Here is a 15,331-nt window from a genome sequence, read left to right on the forward strand (position 1 = left end):
CCACTTTTGTCAAAAGCATGTTGAAAGTGACACACTTCCTGCTGCCAGTTGGTGGCGCTATAACTTTGAATCACAATAGTTACATCCATCTGATCGGCCTCTTACCACGAACACACTGCTGAAGTTTCATCAAGATCAGTTAATGTATGCAGAAGTTATTCCACTTCGTGTTTCTCTTTTCTCGCCATAAATTCGATTCCTCGCCACGGCCAAACCGTTCGAGATATCAAAAATCCGTCCGCAATTTAGCATCCTCAAAGTCTTGACTACATGCACACCGAGTTTGGAGGGGACACGGTGAATTTTCTAGGAGGAGTACTTCGCATTCCACAGGAAGCGTTTTCCAAACAACCAATAATAGCCGACTTCCTGTTGGGCTGGCGTAAAACTTGACCGGGGGAAAGTTGTTCGGCCCGATGAGATCTATATGTGTACCGAGTTTCATATTAATTCATGCAAGCGTGTTTGATCTATGGACCAAGTTTTGGGCCCCCGTTCAAGGGGGCGCTGTTGAGCCCCCCTGCCACGCCCGGGTACCAGCTTCAGCCTGTCCCTGATGGCAGGGGGTTCTGACTTGTGTGCAAAGTTTCAAGAGTTTTTGAGCACGTTAAGGACCCCAAAAGCCCCTGAAACCTTGATTAACAATATAAAAGCAATAGTCAAATTCCCCCCTCCCCTCTCACACACAGAGACAGAGAGAGGGAGAGAAAATTCTTCAGAAAATCCACATTCAAACCAAAATATCTCTCTTCCTGTTGGTCGGAGGTAGTTAATGTCAATTAGAAAGTTGTCCGTCTTGATGAGAACAATACACATACCAAGTTTTGTTGCTGTTGACAAAACTAACCCCCCCACTTATGACTAAAGGTGGCGCTACTGAGCCCCTCACCACGCCCGTTTCTGAAACTTTGCACATGTCTACTGGCTAATAAATGTGATGTGTCTGTCGAGTTTCATCCAATTTCAAGTATGTTAAGAGTTTCAAAAGCATCAAAAAAGAATATTAAAGTTTGAAGCGTTGCCACGGCAACAGTATTAAAGATATCAAAAATCCTTTCACAGGTCTACATCTGCCGTGTGTTTACATTATACACATAAAGTTTGAAGCAAATCGGGTAAAAATAAGAGGGTGATTTCAAAGCATTTTGAAAGTGACATATTCCTGCTGCCAGTTGGTGGCGCTATAACTTTGACTCACAATAGTCACATCCATGTGATCGGCCTCTTACCACGAACACACTGCTGAAGTTTCATCAAGATCAGTTAATGTATGCAGAAGTTATAACACACTTCCTGTTTCCATTATTCGCCATAAATTCGTTTCCTCGCCACGGCCAAACCGTTTGAGATATCAAAAATCCGTCCGCAATTTAGCATCCTCAATGTCTTGACTTCATTCCCACCGAGTTTAGTGGCGATCGGGTGAATTCCCTAGGAGAAGTGTTTCAAATACCAGACCATGCGTTTCCAAACAACCCATAATAGCCGACTTCCTGTTGGGCTGGCGTAAAACTTAGAGCACGAAAGTTGTTCGGCCCGATGAGATCTACATGTGTACCGAGTTTCATATTATTACATGCAAGCGTGTTTGATTTATGGACACGTGTTCGGATCCCGTTCCAGGGGGCGCTGTCGAGCCCCCCTGCCACGCCCGGGTACCAGCTTCAGCCCGGCCCTGATGGCCGCGGGTTCTGACCTGTGTGCAAAGTTTCAAGAGTTTTCGAGCATGTTAAGGGCCCCAAAAGTGCCCGAAAGGTTGACAAAATAATAATAATAATAATAAATATAGCTGCGAGCAGCGATTACGGGCCCAAGCCGGTGGCACCGCAACCCCGGTGCCTTTAGTTACCTAAAGGCACCGGGGATGGCGGTGCCACCGGCTTTGGCCCTCCATCGCTGCTCGCAGCTATATTTATATATATATATATATATATATATATATATATATACATACACACACACACACACATATATATATATATATATATATATATATATATATATATATATATATATATATATATATATATATATGTGTGTGTGTGTATATAAATATCTATCTATCTATATCTATATATATCTATATATATATATATATATATATATATATATATAAGACAGAAAATATTACTTGTCTTACCTTATTCTGATTTTATGATACACTCAAAATATTCCACAACAAATCCTTTAAATTTAATGTAAAAATAAAAACGAAAGTAAGCAGTGTTGGTCTCACGTAACCCTCTCATTAGAATCAAAATGTTTCAATTTTTGCGATGTATTTGGATGCTAAACTATTCTTTATTATAGGCTTTGTACTTCACTCGTGTTCCAATATCGATGGAAAAAATCATCCTCTTCACACGCGCAAAAATGTTCTTGGAAACATCACAGTGGAGCTCTGCTTACTGTGAATGGTACAGATTGTACTACTGACTATTTAAACAGAGCAGTGTAATTCGTTTATGTTAGGTTGACTATTTTTATTATTATATTGTATTAGGGCTATAATGAATGTCAAGATTGCAATTCTGGAATGTGTGTGTGACGCGGTTGCGGTTGAACAGTGGACACAAAAACATAAATAAAATGTTTTAGTTAATTCCTACATCCATAGGAATACATTGAAAATGCTCGCTCTACTCCACACCATTATCAATGTCTGTGCGGACGTCTGTATTTTACTAGTATATAGTATACTATAGTTAGCGATTTAAAAGCCCTCAGCGGTGTTACATGTCGATTAACCGGTGGGAAAATTTTATCACAGTCACATCCCTAATATATTTATATATAAATTCAATAGGCCTACCTGAAAGAGAATTTTACTTGCCCGACCAAAGTATAGCCTGATTAGAACGTCAATAACAAAAAAATAACTTGGGAATCACTAAAACGAGAGATTATTCTAATTTCATTACATTCATTTTAAGTTGCAATCAGCAGTTAATAATAAATGTATTACTGATCAATGGTAACAAGGTTGCACTGCTGAGGCTCATGCTGCTTCTCCAGGAGAATTGTAAACAAATGAGCGCAGCACACAAAAAAGCAACCCAGTTAACAACATATTGACTATAAAAATTACAAATATGGAGTTTTTATATATTTTATAACATATGATAGAGTTAAGCAACCTCACTTGACGAGTAGGCAACTATTTCCTGAATACAATCACGATTGAAACTGTGACATTGATTTCATACAACAGGTTAATAAACAGTTACAATTAAGTCACTTACATTTTAGATGCAATATTGACTGTTTTTGTTCTGTTTCAGCAGCAAAAATAGTTAAACAAAGATCACAGCAACTTGTTTTCTCATTACTGAATGATTCAGCATTTTGAAACGAATCGCTTGACTCAAAGATTCAATGGTCAATCCATAAACATCTGTCTCAATCATGAATGACTCAGTCATTGGAATGAATCGTTTGAACGAATGAATCAATGACTCGCTCATTAAGATGGTCGCCTGGCGACACCTAACGGCGGTTTAGTGTTATGTTTAAAAGTATCATTCTTTCCAACGTGCACCATTATCAATGTCCGTGCGGACGTCCGTTTTTTTACTTTCACTTTTATATTAGCGATTTAAAAGCACCCGCTCGTGTCACACGTCGCTTAACCGATGGGAAAATATCCTCACAGTCATATACCTAATAAATTTATATTTAAATACAATAGGCCTACCTAGTAAAACGTTTTATATACTATTTTGATATCCTTTTGGACACAAGAGGGCAGTATAGCCCTATGTTTGCTTTTTTGTTGAAACAAATAGCACTAAATAGCCTGTTTTTAACTTTTTCATACTTTTTGAATTGCAAAAACAGAATAAAATAGGTTTAGTTCTAATATTTGTATAATTTTATATAAAAATAAATGGTGTATAATTAAATTTTAAGAATATATGAGATGTTTTCTGATTCCTTTTTTGACATTATTTTAATCCCTCGCCATGTCAAAACCGTTTGAAATATTTAATATCCGTTCACAATTTAGCATCTTTAATGTATTTTCATCATGTTGAAAAAGTTTGATGTGAATAAATAAACCACTTAGCAGGAGTGGGTAAAAATTCAGAGGCTGAATTTGCAAATAAATCCACATTCAAACCAAAATATCTGACTTCCTGTTGTTCAGAGCTAATAACTGTATATTAGAAAGTTGTCCGGCTCGATGAGACCAATGTACGTACTGATTTTTAAAACTGTGGGTAAAACTAACCCCCCCACTTTTGTCAAAAGCATTTTGAAAGTGACACACTTCCTGCTGCCAGTTGGTGGCGCTATAACTTTGACTCACAATAGTTACATCCATCTGATCGGCCTCTTACCACGAACACACTGGTGAAGTTTCATCAAGATCCGTTAATGTATGCAGAAGTTATACCACTTCGTGTTTCTCTTTTCTCGCCATAAATTCGTTTCCTCGCCACGGCCAAACCGTTCGAGATATCAAAAATCCGTCCGCAATTTAGAATCCTCAATGTCCTGACTTCATGCACACCGAGTTTGGTGGGGATTGGATGAATTCTCTAGGAGGAGTACTTCGCATTCCACAGCAAGCGTTCTCCAAACAACCCATAATTGCCGACTTCCTGTTGGGCTGGCGTAAAACTTAGAGCACGAAAGTTGTTCAGCCCGATGTGATCTATATGTGTACCGAGTTTCATATCATTACATCCAAGTGTGTTTGATTTATGGACAAGTGTTCGGATCCCGTTCCAGGGGGCGCTGTTGAGCCCCCCTGCCACGCCCGGGTACCAGCTTCAGCCCGGCCCTGATGGCCGCGGGTTCTGACCTGTGTGCAAAGTTTCAAGAGTTTTCGAGCACGTTAAAGGCCCCAAAAGCCCCTGAAACCTTGAAAAACAGGAATTTTAAACAAATCTCACTCAAAAGAAAAATCCCCCCACCCCTCACACACACAGAGACGCAGAGGCAGAGAGAGAGAGGGAGAGAATTCTACAAAAAATCACATTCAAACCAAAATATCTCACTTCCTGTTGGTCACAGCTTATGACTATAAATTAGAAAGTTGTCCGGCTTGATGAGAACAATATACATAACGATTTTTGTGACTCTACTTAAAACTAAGCCCCCATTTTTGACTAAAGGTGGCGCTACTGAGCCCCTCACCACGCCCGTTTCTGAAACTTTGCACATGTCTACCGGCTAATAAATGTGATGTGTCTGTCGAGTTTCATCCAATTTCAAGTATGTTTAGAGTCTCAAAAGCATCTGGAAAGAATATTAAAGTTTGATGCGTTGCCACGGCAACAGTATTTAAGATATCAATAAACCTTTCACAGTTCTACATCTGCCAAGTGTCTACATTATACACATAAAGTTTGAAGCAAATCGGGTAAAAATAAGAGGGTGATTTCAAAGCATTTTGAAAGTGACACACTTCCTGCTGCCAGTTGGTGGCGCTATAACTTTGACTCACAATAGTCACATCCATGTGATCGGCCTCTTACAACGAACACACTGTGGAAGTTTCATCAAGATCAGTTAATGTATGCAGAAGTTATAACACACTTCCTGTTTATCTTTTCTCGCTATAATTTCGTTTCATCGCCACGGCCAAACCGTTCGAGATATCAAAAATCCGTCCGCAATTTAGCATCCTCAATGTCTTGACTTCATGCTGACCGAGTTTGGTGTGGATCGGATCAATTCCCTAGGAGGAGTACATTAAATTCCACAGCATGCATTTTTCAAACAACCCATAATAGCTGACTTCCTGTTGGGCAGAGCTAATAACGTAGAGTGCGAAAGTTGTTCGGCCCGATGAGATCTATATGTGTACCGAGTTTCATACTAATACGTTCTTGTATGTGTCCAAGATTTAAGATTGTGTTCTAGGGGGCACTGTTGAGCCCCCCTGCCACGCCCGGGTACCAGCTTCAGCCCGGCCCTAATGGCCGCAGGTTCTGACCTGCGTGCAAAGTTTCATGAGTTTTTGAGCACGTTAAAGGCCCCAAAAGCCCCCGAACCCTTGAAGAACAATAATAAATATAGCTGCGAGCAGCGATTGCGGGCCCAAGCCGGTGGCACCGCCACCCTGGTGCCTTTAGTTACACTAAAGCCACCGGGGTGGCGGTGTCACCGCCTTGGGCCCTCCATCGCTGCTCGCAGCTATATTTATATATATATATATATATATATATATTATACAAACATATATATATATATATATATATATATATATATATATACCGTTCAAAAGTTTGGGGTCAGGAAGATTTTTAATGTTTTTAGGAGAAGTCTCTTCTGCTCACCAAGGCTGCATTTATTTGATTAAAAATACAAACAAAAACAGTAATATTGTGAAATATTATTCCAATTTAAAACAGCTGTTTTCTATTTTAAAATATTTTACACTGTAATTAATTTATGTGATCAAAGCTGAGTTTTCAGCATCATTACTCCCGTCTTCAGTGTCACATGATCCTTCAGAAACCATTCTAATATGATGATCGATGGTCAATAAATATTAATTATTATTTTCAATGTTGAAAACAGTTGTGTACAGATTTTTTTTCAAAATGCGTTGATAAATGTAAAGTTCAAAAGAACAGCATTTATTTCAAATATAATTTTTTTAACATTATAAATGTCTGTACTGTAACTTTTGATCAGTTTAACTCAATCTCGATGAATAAAAGTATTGATTTATTTTATTTCTTTCCCCCAAAAATAAAATTAAAATTATTACTGACCCCAAACTTCTGAACGGTAGTGTTTAATGTTACAAAAGCTTTAGATTTCAGATAAATGCTGTTCTTTTGAACTTTTTATTCATCAAAGACTGTACACAACTGTTTTCGACATTTAAAATAATAATGAATGTTTCTTGAGCATCAATCATCATATTAGAATAATTTCTGAAGGATCATGTGACAGTGACGACTGGAGTAATGATGCTGAAAACTCAGCTTTGATCACAGGAATAAATAACAGTTTAAAATATATTAAAATAGAAAGCAGCTGTTTTAAATTGGAATACTATTTTACAATATTACTGTTTTTGTTTGTATTTTTAATCAAATAAATGCAGCCTTGGTGAGCAGAAGAAACTTCGCTTAAAAATCTTACTGACCCCAAATTTTTGAACAGTAGTATATATATATTATATAAAAATGTAAGGGATAAGACACAGATAATTTTACTTGCCTGACCTGATTAGAACAATGAAAAAACTTAAATGAAAAAATAACTTGGGAATCACTAAAACGAGGGCGCGATTGAACAGTGGACACATAAAAACATACTCTGTCATTTTGTTCAGAACATCATTCAAACTGCAAAGTGTTAACTTATATTTTTGTACAGTAGCAATAAAACACAACATTGTGCTTTTTTAAAATACATTCAAGCAATCCGCCCCGAAAATGAAACTAAAATGCTCACGGCTGCACAGGCATTCATAATGGTGCGCGTCCTCAGCGAGGAACGAGCAGAACAGAGTCAACGTTTTTTAGGTCATTGCTCCTTCCATAGGAATTTATTGAAAAAGCTCGCTCTGCTCCGCACCATTATCAATGTCCGTGCGGACGAACATATTTTACTTTCGTTTTTAAGTTAGCGATTAAAAAGCCCCCAGCGGTGTCACACGTCAGTTAACCGGTGGTAAAATATTCTCACTGTCACATACCTAGTATATTTTTATATAGATATAATAGGCCTACCTGATTTTGAACACAAGAGGGCAGTATAGCACTATGTTTGACTTTATTTATTTATTGTTTAGACTAAACAACCATTCTGGCAGTTTTTAAACTTAAACTTCATTCTTAAATTGAAAAAAAAGAATAAAATGAGTTAAGTTCTGATATTTGTATACTTTTATATAGTAATAAATGGTGTATAATTACATTTTTAGAATATATGAACCTTTTACTGTTTACTTTTTAGACAATACTTTAATCCCTCGCCATAGCAAAACCGTTTGAGATATTTATTATCCGTTCACAATTTAGCATCATTAATATATTTTTATCATGTTGAAAAAGTTTGGTGGGAATAAAATAAACCACTTAGATAAAGGTGGCTAAAAATTCAGAGGCTGATTTTGCAAAAAAATCCACATTCAGACCAAAATATCTGACTTCCTGATGGTCAGAGCTAATGACTTTAAATTAGAAAGTTGTCCGGGTCGATGAGATCAATATATGAACTGAGTTTTTTTTACTGTAGTTAAAACTAACCCCCCCACTTTTGTCAAAAGCATGTTGAAAGTGACACACTTCCTGCTGCCAGTTGGTGGCGCTATAACTTTGAATCACAATAGCCACATCCATCTGATCGGCCTCTTACCACGAACACACTGGTGAAGTTTCATCAAGATCAGTTAATGTATGCAGCAGTTATTCCACTTCGTGTTTCTCTTTTCTCGCCATAAATTCGATTCCTCGCCACGGCCAAACCGTTCGAGATATCAAAAATCCGTCCGCAATTTAGCATCCTCAAAGTCTTGACTACATGCACACCGAGTTTGGAGGGGACACGGTGAATTTTCTAGGAGGAGTATTTCACATTCCACAGCAAGCGTTTTCCAAACAACCCATAATAGCCGACTTCTTGTTGGGCTGGCGTAAAACTTGACCAGGGGAAAGTTGTTCGGCACGATGAGATCTATATGTGTACCGAGTTTCATATTAATTCATGCAAGCGTGTTTGATATATGGACCAAGTTTTAGAACCCCGTTCAAGGGGGCGCTGTTGAGCCCCCCAGCCACGCCCGGGTACCAGCTTCAGCCCGGCCCTGATGGCCGTGGGTTCTGACCTGTGTGCAAAGTTTCAAGAGTTTTTGAGCACGTTAAGGACCCCAAAAGCCCCTGAAACCTTGATTAACAATATAAAAGCAATAGTCAAATCCCCCCTCCCCTCACACACACACAGACACAGAGAGAGGGAGAGAAAATTCTTCAGAAAATCCACATTCAAACCAAAATATCTCTCTTCCTGTTGGTCGGAGATGGTTAATGTCAATTAGAAAGTTGTCCGTCTTGATGAGAACAATACACATACCAAGTTTTGTGATTCTAGGAAAAACTAAACCCCCATTTTTGACTAAAGGTGGCGCTACTGAGCCATTCCACCACCCCCGTTTCTGAAACTTTGCACATGTCTACTGGCTAATAAATGTGATGTGTCTGTTGAGTTTCATGCAATTTCAAGTATGTTAAGAGTCTCAAAAGCATCAAAAAAGAATATTAAAGTTTGATGCGTTGCCACGGCAACAGTATCTAAGATATCAATAATCCTTTCACAGGTTTACATCTGCCGTGTGTCTACATTGTACACTTAAAGTTTAAAGCAAATCGGGTAAAAATAAGACACTGATTTCAAAGCATTTTGAAAGTGATGTACTTCCTGCTGCCTGTTGGTGGCGCTATAACTTTGACTCACAATAGTCACATCTGTGCGATCGGCCTCTTACAACGAACACACTGCTGAAGTTTCATCAAGATCAGTTAATGTATGCAGAAGTTATAACACACTTCCTGTTTCATTTTTTCGCCATAAATTTGTTTCCTCGCCACGGCCAAACCGTTCGAGATATCAAAAATCCGTCCGCAATTTAGCATCCTCAATGTCTTGACTTCATGCACACCGAGTTTGGAGGCGAATCGATGAATTCCCTAGGAGGAGTACATTAAATTCCACAGCATGCGTTTCCAAACAACGCTAAATAGCCAACTTCCTGTTTGGCTGGCGTAAAACTTAGAGCACGAAAGTTGTTCGGCCCGATGAGATCTATATGTGTACCGAGTTTCATATCATTACATGCAAGTGTGTTTGATTTATGGACAAGTGTTCGGATCCCGTTCCAGGGGGCGCTGTTGAGCCCCGCTGCCACGCCCGGGTACCAGCTTCAGCCCGGCCCTGATGGCCGCAGGTTCTGACCTGTGTGCAAAGTTTCAAGAGTTTTCGAGCACGTTAAGGGCCCCAAAAGCCCCTGAAACCTTGAAACACACTGAAATCAATTGGAAATTCCCTCCCACCCCTCACACACACAGAGACAGAGAGGGAGAGAGAGAAAATTCTCCAAAAAATCACATTCAAACCAAAATATCTGACTTCCTGTTGCTCTCAGCTAATAAGTGTGAATTAGAAAGTTGTCCGGTTTAATGAGAACAATATACATAGCGAGTTTAGTGACTCTATGTAAAACTAAGCCCCCATTTTTGACTAAAGGTGGCGCTACTGAGCCCCTCACCACGCCCGTTTCTGAAACTTTGCACATGTCTACTGGCTAATAAATGTGATGTGTCTGTCGAGTTTCATGCAATTTCAAGTATGTTAAGAGTCTCAAAAGCATCAAAAAAGAATATTAAAGTTTGATGCGTTGCCACGGCAACAGTATCTAAGATATAAATAATCCTTACACAGGTCTACATCTGCCGTGTGTCTACATTGTACACATAAAGTCTGAAGCAAATCGGGTAAAAATAAGAGGGTGATTTCAAAGCATTTTGAAAGTGACACACTTCCTGCTGCCAGTTGGTGGCGCTATAACTTTGACTCACAATAGTCACATCCATGTGATCGGCCTCTTACAACGAACACACTGCGGAAGTTTCATCAAGATCAGTTAATGTATGCAGAAGTTATAACACACTTCCTGTTTATCTTTTCTCGCTATAAATTCGTTTCATCGCCACGGCCAAACCGTTCGAGATATCAAAAATCCGTCCGCAATTTAGCATCCTCAATGTCTTGACTTCATGCTGACCGAATTTGGTGTGGATCGGATCAATTCCCTAGGAGGAGTACATTAAATTCCACAGCATGCGTTTTTCAAACAACCCATAATAGCTGACTTCCTGTTGGGCAGAGCTAATAACTTAGAGTGCGAAAGTTGTTCGGCCCGATGAGATCTATATGTGTACCGAGTTTCATACTAATACGTTCTTGTATGTGTCCAAGATTTAAGATTGTGTTCTAGGGGGCGCTGTTGAGCCCCCCTGCCACGCCCGGGTACCAGCTTCAGCCCGGCCCTAATGGCCGCGGGTTCTGACCTGCGTGCAAAGTTTCATGAGTTTTTGAGCACGTTAAAGGCCCCAAAAGCCCCCGAACCCTTGAAGAACAATAATAATAATAATAATAATAATCCTAACGAAAACAATAGGGCCTTCGCCCCTTCAGGGCTTGGGCCCTAAATATAGCTGCGAGCAGCGATTACGGGCCCAAGCCGGTGGCACCGCAACCCCGGTGCCTTTAGTTACCTAAAGGCACCGGGGTGGCGGTACCGCCGGCTTTGGCCCTCCATCGCTGCTCGCAGCTATATTTATATATATATATATATATATATATATATATATATATATATATATATATATATATATATATATATATATATATTATTGTTCAAAAGTTTGGGGTCAGTAAGATTTTTAATGTTTTTAGGAGAAGTCTCTTCTGCTCACCAAGGCTGCATTTATTGATTAAAAATACAAACAAAAACAGTAATATTGTGAAATATTATTCCAATTTAAAACAGCTGTTTTCAATTTTAAAATATTTTACATAGTAATTCATTTCTGTGATCAAAGTTGAGTTTTCAGCATCATTACTCCAGTCTTCAGTGTCACATGATCCTTCAGAAATCATACTAATATGATGATTGATGCTCAATAAATATTCATTATTATTTTCAATGTTGAAAACAGTTGTGTACAGATTTTTTTTTTTTTTCAAAATGCTTTGATGAATGTAAAGTTCAAAAGAACAGCATATATTTCAAATATATATTTTTTTAACATTATAAATGTCTTTACTGTAACTGATGATCAGTTTAACTCATCCTTCATAAATAAAAGTACTGATTTATTTTATTTCTTTCCCCCAAAAATAAAATTGTAATTATTACTAACCCAAAACTTTTGAGCGGTAGTGTTTAACGTTACAAAAGCTTTAGATTTCAGATAAATGCTGTTCTTTTGAACTTTCTATCCATCAAAGACTGTACACAACTGTTTTCGACATTTAAAATAATAATGAATGTTTCTTGAGTATCAATCATCATATTAGAATAATTTCTGAAGGATCATGTGACAGTGACGACTGGAGTAATGATGCTGAAAACTCAGCTTTGATCACAGGAATAAATAACAGTTTAAAATATATTAAAATAGAAAGCAGCTGTTTTAAATTGGAATACTATTTTACAATATTACTGTTTTTGTTTGTATTTTTAATCAAATAAATGCAGCCTTGGTGAGCAGAAGAAACTTCTCTGTTATGTGCGCGCCACAGACTGCACGCACGTCCGCTTAGAGTTCCGCCTTTTGCCTTCCGTCAATATTACGTTATTAGAAAAATATTTTTTTAGAGAATCGATTTTTTGACATTTGTGAATCGATTCAGAATCGTCCACGTCCGCATCGCGATGCATCTAAGAATCAATTTTTTCTCCCACCCCTAGATTTCATACAACAGGTTAATAAACAGTTACAATTAAGTCACTTACATTTTAGATGCAATGTTGACTGTTTTTGTTCTGTTTCAGCAGCGAAAATAGTTAAACAAAGATCACGGCAGAACCATCACGCATCACGTGTTTTCTCATAACAGAACGATTCAGCATTTTTAACGAATCGGTTGACTCAAAGATTGAATGATCAATCCATAAACATCTGTCTTAATCATGATCGACTCATTCGAACGAATCGTGTGAACGAATGAATCAATGACTCGCTTATTAAGATGGATGCCTGGCGACACCTAATGGCGGTTTAGTGTTGTTTAAAAGCATCATTCTTTTCCACATGTGTGTGATTTGTGTGTGCAACATTATCATTATTTTTCTTTCACTATTATATTAGCGATTTAAAAGCACCCACTCGTGTCACACGTCGATTAACCGGTGGGAAAATATCCCCAGACACATACCTAATAAATGTATATTTAAATACAATATTGGCCTACCTGGTAAAAAGTTTTATATACTATTTTGATGTCCTTTTGGACACAAGAGGGCAGTATAGCCCTATGTTTGCTTTTTTTTTGAACCAAATAGCACTAAATAGCCTGTTTTTAACTTTTTCATTCTTCTTGAATTGCAAAAACAGAATAAAATGGGTTTAGTTGTGATATTTGTATACTTTTATATAGAAATAAATGGTATATAATTACATTTTTAGAAGATTTTTAGTGTTTCCTTTTTGGAAATTACTTTAATCCCTCGCCATAGCAAAACCGTTTGAGATATTTATTATCCATTCACAATTTAGCATATTTAATGTAGTTTCATCATGTTGAAAAAGTTTGGTACGAATAAAATAAATAGTTTAAGAGGAGTGGCTAAAAATTCAGAGGCTGATTTTGCAAAAAAATTCACATTCAGACCAAAATATCTGACTTCCTAATGGCCAGAGCTATTGAATGTAAATTAGAAAGTTGTCCGGCTTGATGAGAACAATATTCAAACTATTTTGTTTTTAACTGTAGTTAAAAGTAACCCCCCCACTTTTGTCAAAAGCATGTTGAAAGTGACACACTTCCTGCTGCCAGTTGATGGCGCTATAACTTTGACTCACAATAGCTACATCCATCTGATCGGCCTCTTACCACGAACACACTGCTGAAGTTTCATCAAGATCAGTTAATGTATGCAGAAGTTATTCCACTTCCGTGTTTCTCTTTTCTCGCCATAAATTCGATTCCTCGCCACAGCCAAACCGTTCGAGATATCAAAAATCCGTCCGCAATTTAGCATCCTCAAAGTCTTAACTACATGCACACCGAGTTTGAAGGGGACACGGTGAATTTTCTAGGAGGAGTATTTCACATTCCACAGCAAGCGTTTTCCAAACAACCCATAATAGCCGACTTCCTGTTGGGCTGGCGTAAAACTTGACCGGGGTAAAGTTGTTCGGCCCGATGAGATCTATATGTGTACCGAGTTTCATATTAATTCATGCGAGCGTGTTTGAAATATGGATCAAGTTTTAGAACCCCGTTCAAGGGGGCGCTGTTGAGCCCCCCAGCCACGCCCGGGTACCAGCTTCAGCCCGGCCCTGATGGCCGTGGGTTCTGACCTGTGTGCAAAGTTTCAAGAGTTTTTGAGCACGTTAAGGACCCCAAAAGCCCCTGAAACCTTGATTAACAATATAAAAGCAATAGTCAAATCCCCCCCCTCCCCTCACACACACACAGACACAGAGAGAGGGAGAGAAAATTCTTCAGAAAATCCACATTCAAACCAAAATATCTCTCTTCCTGTTGGTCGGAGATGGTTAATGTCAATTAGAAAGTTGTCCGTCTTGATGAGAACAATACACATACCAAGTTTTGTTGCTGTTGATAAAACTAACCGCCCCATTTATGACTAAAGGTGGCGCTACTGAGCCATTCCAGCACGCCCGTTTCTGAAACTTTGCACATGTCTACTGGCTAATAAATGTGATGTGTCTGTCGAGTTTCATGCAATTTCAAGTATGTTAAGAGTCTCAAAAGCATCAAAAAAGAATATTAAAGTTTGATGCGTTGCCACGGCAACAGTATCTAAGATATCAATAATCCTTTCACAGGTTTACATCTGCCGTGTGTCTACATCATACACATAAAGTTTGAAGCAAATCGGGTAAAAATAAGACACTGATTTCAAAGCATTTTGAAAGTGATGTACTTCCTGCTGCCTGTTGGTGGCGCTATAACTTTGACTCACAATAGTCACATCTGTGCGATCGGCCTCTTACAACGAACACACAGCTGAAGTTTCATCAAGATCAGTTAATGTATGCAGAAGTTATAACACACTTCCTGTTTCATTTTTTCGCCATAAATTCGTTTCATCGCCACGGCCAAACCGTTCGAGATATCAAAAATCCGTCCGCAATTTAGCATCCTCAATGTCTTGACTTCATGCACACCGAGTTTGGAGGCGAATCGATGAATTCCCTAGGAGGAGTACATTAAATTCCACAGCATGCATTTCCAAACAACGCTAAATAGCCAACTTCCTGTTGGGCTGGCGTAAAAAGTAAGAGTACGAAAGTTGTTCGGCCCGATGAGATCTATATGTGTACCGAGTTTCATATTATTACATGCAAGCGTGTTTGATTTATGGACCAAGTTTTCGGACCCTGTTCAAGGGGGCGCTGTTGAGCCCCCCTGCCACGCCCGGGTACCAGCTTCAGCCCGGCCCTGATGGCCGCAGGATCTGACCTGTGTGCAAAGTTTCAAGAGTTTTCGAGCATGATAAGAGCCCCAAAAGTGCCCGAAAGGTTGACAGAAAAATAATAAATAATAATAATAAATAATCCTACCGAAAACAATAGGGCCTTCGCCCTTTCAGGGCTTGGGCCCTAATAAT

This window comes from Rutilus rutilus, assembly GCF_951802725.1.
Source record: "Rutilus rutilus genome assembly, chromosome: 13".
Classification (NCBI taxonomy): domain Eukaryota; kingdom Metazoa; phylum Chordata; class Actinopteri; order Cypriniformes; family Leuciscidae; genus Rutilus; species Rutilus rutilus.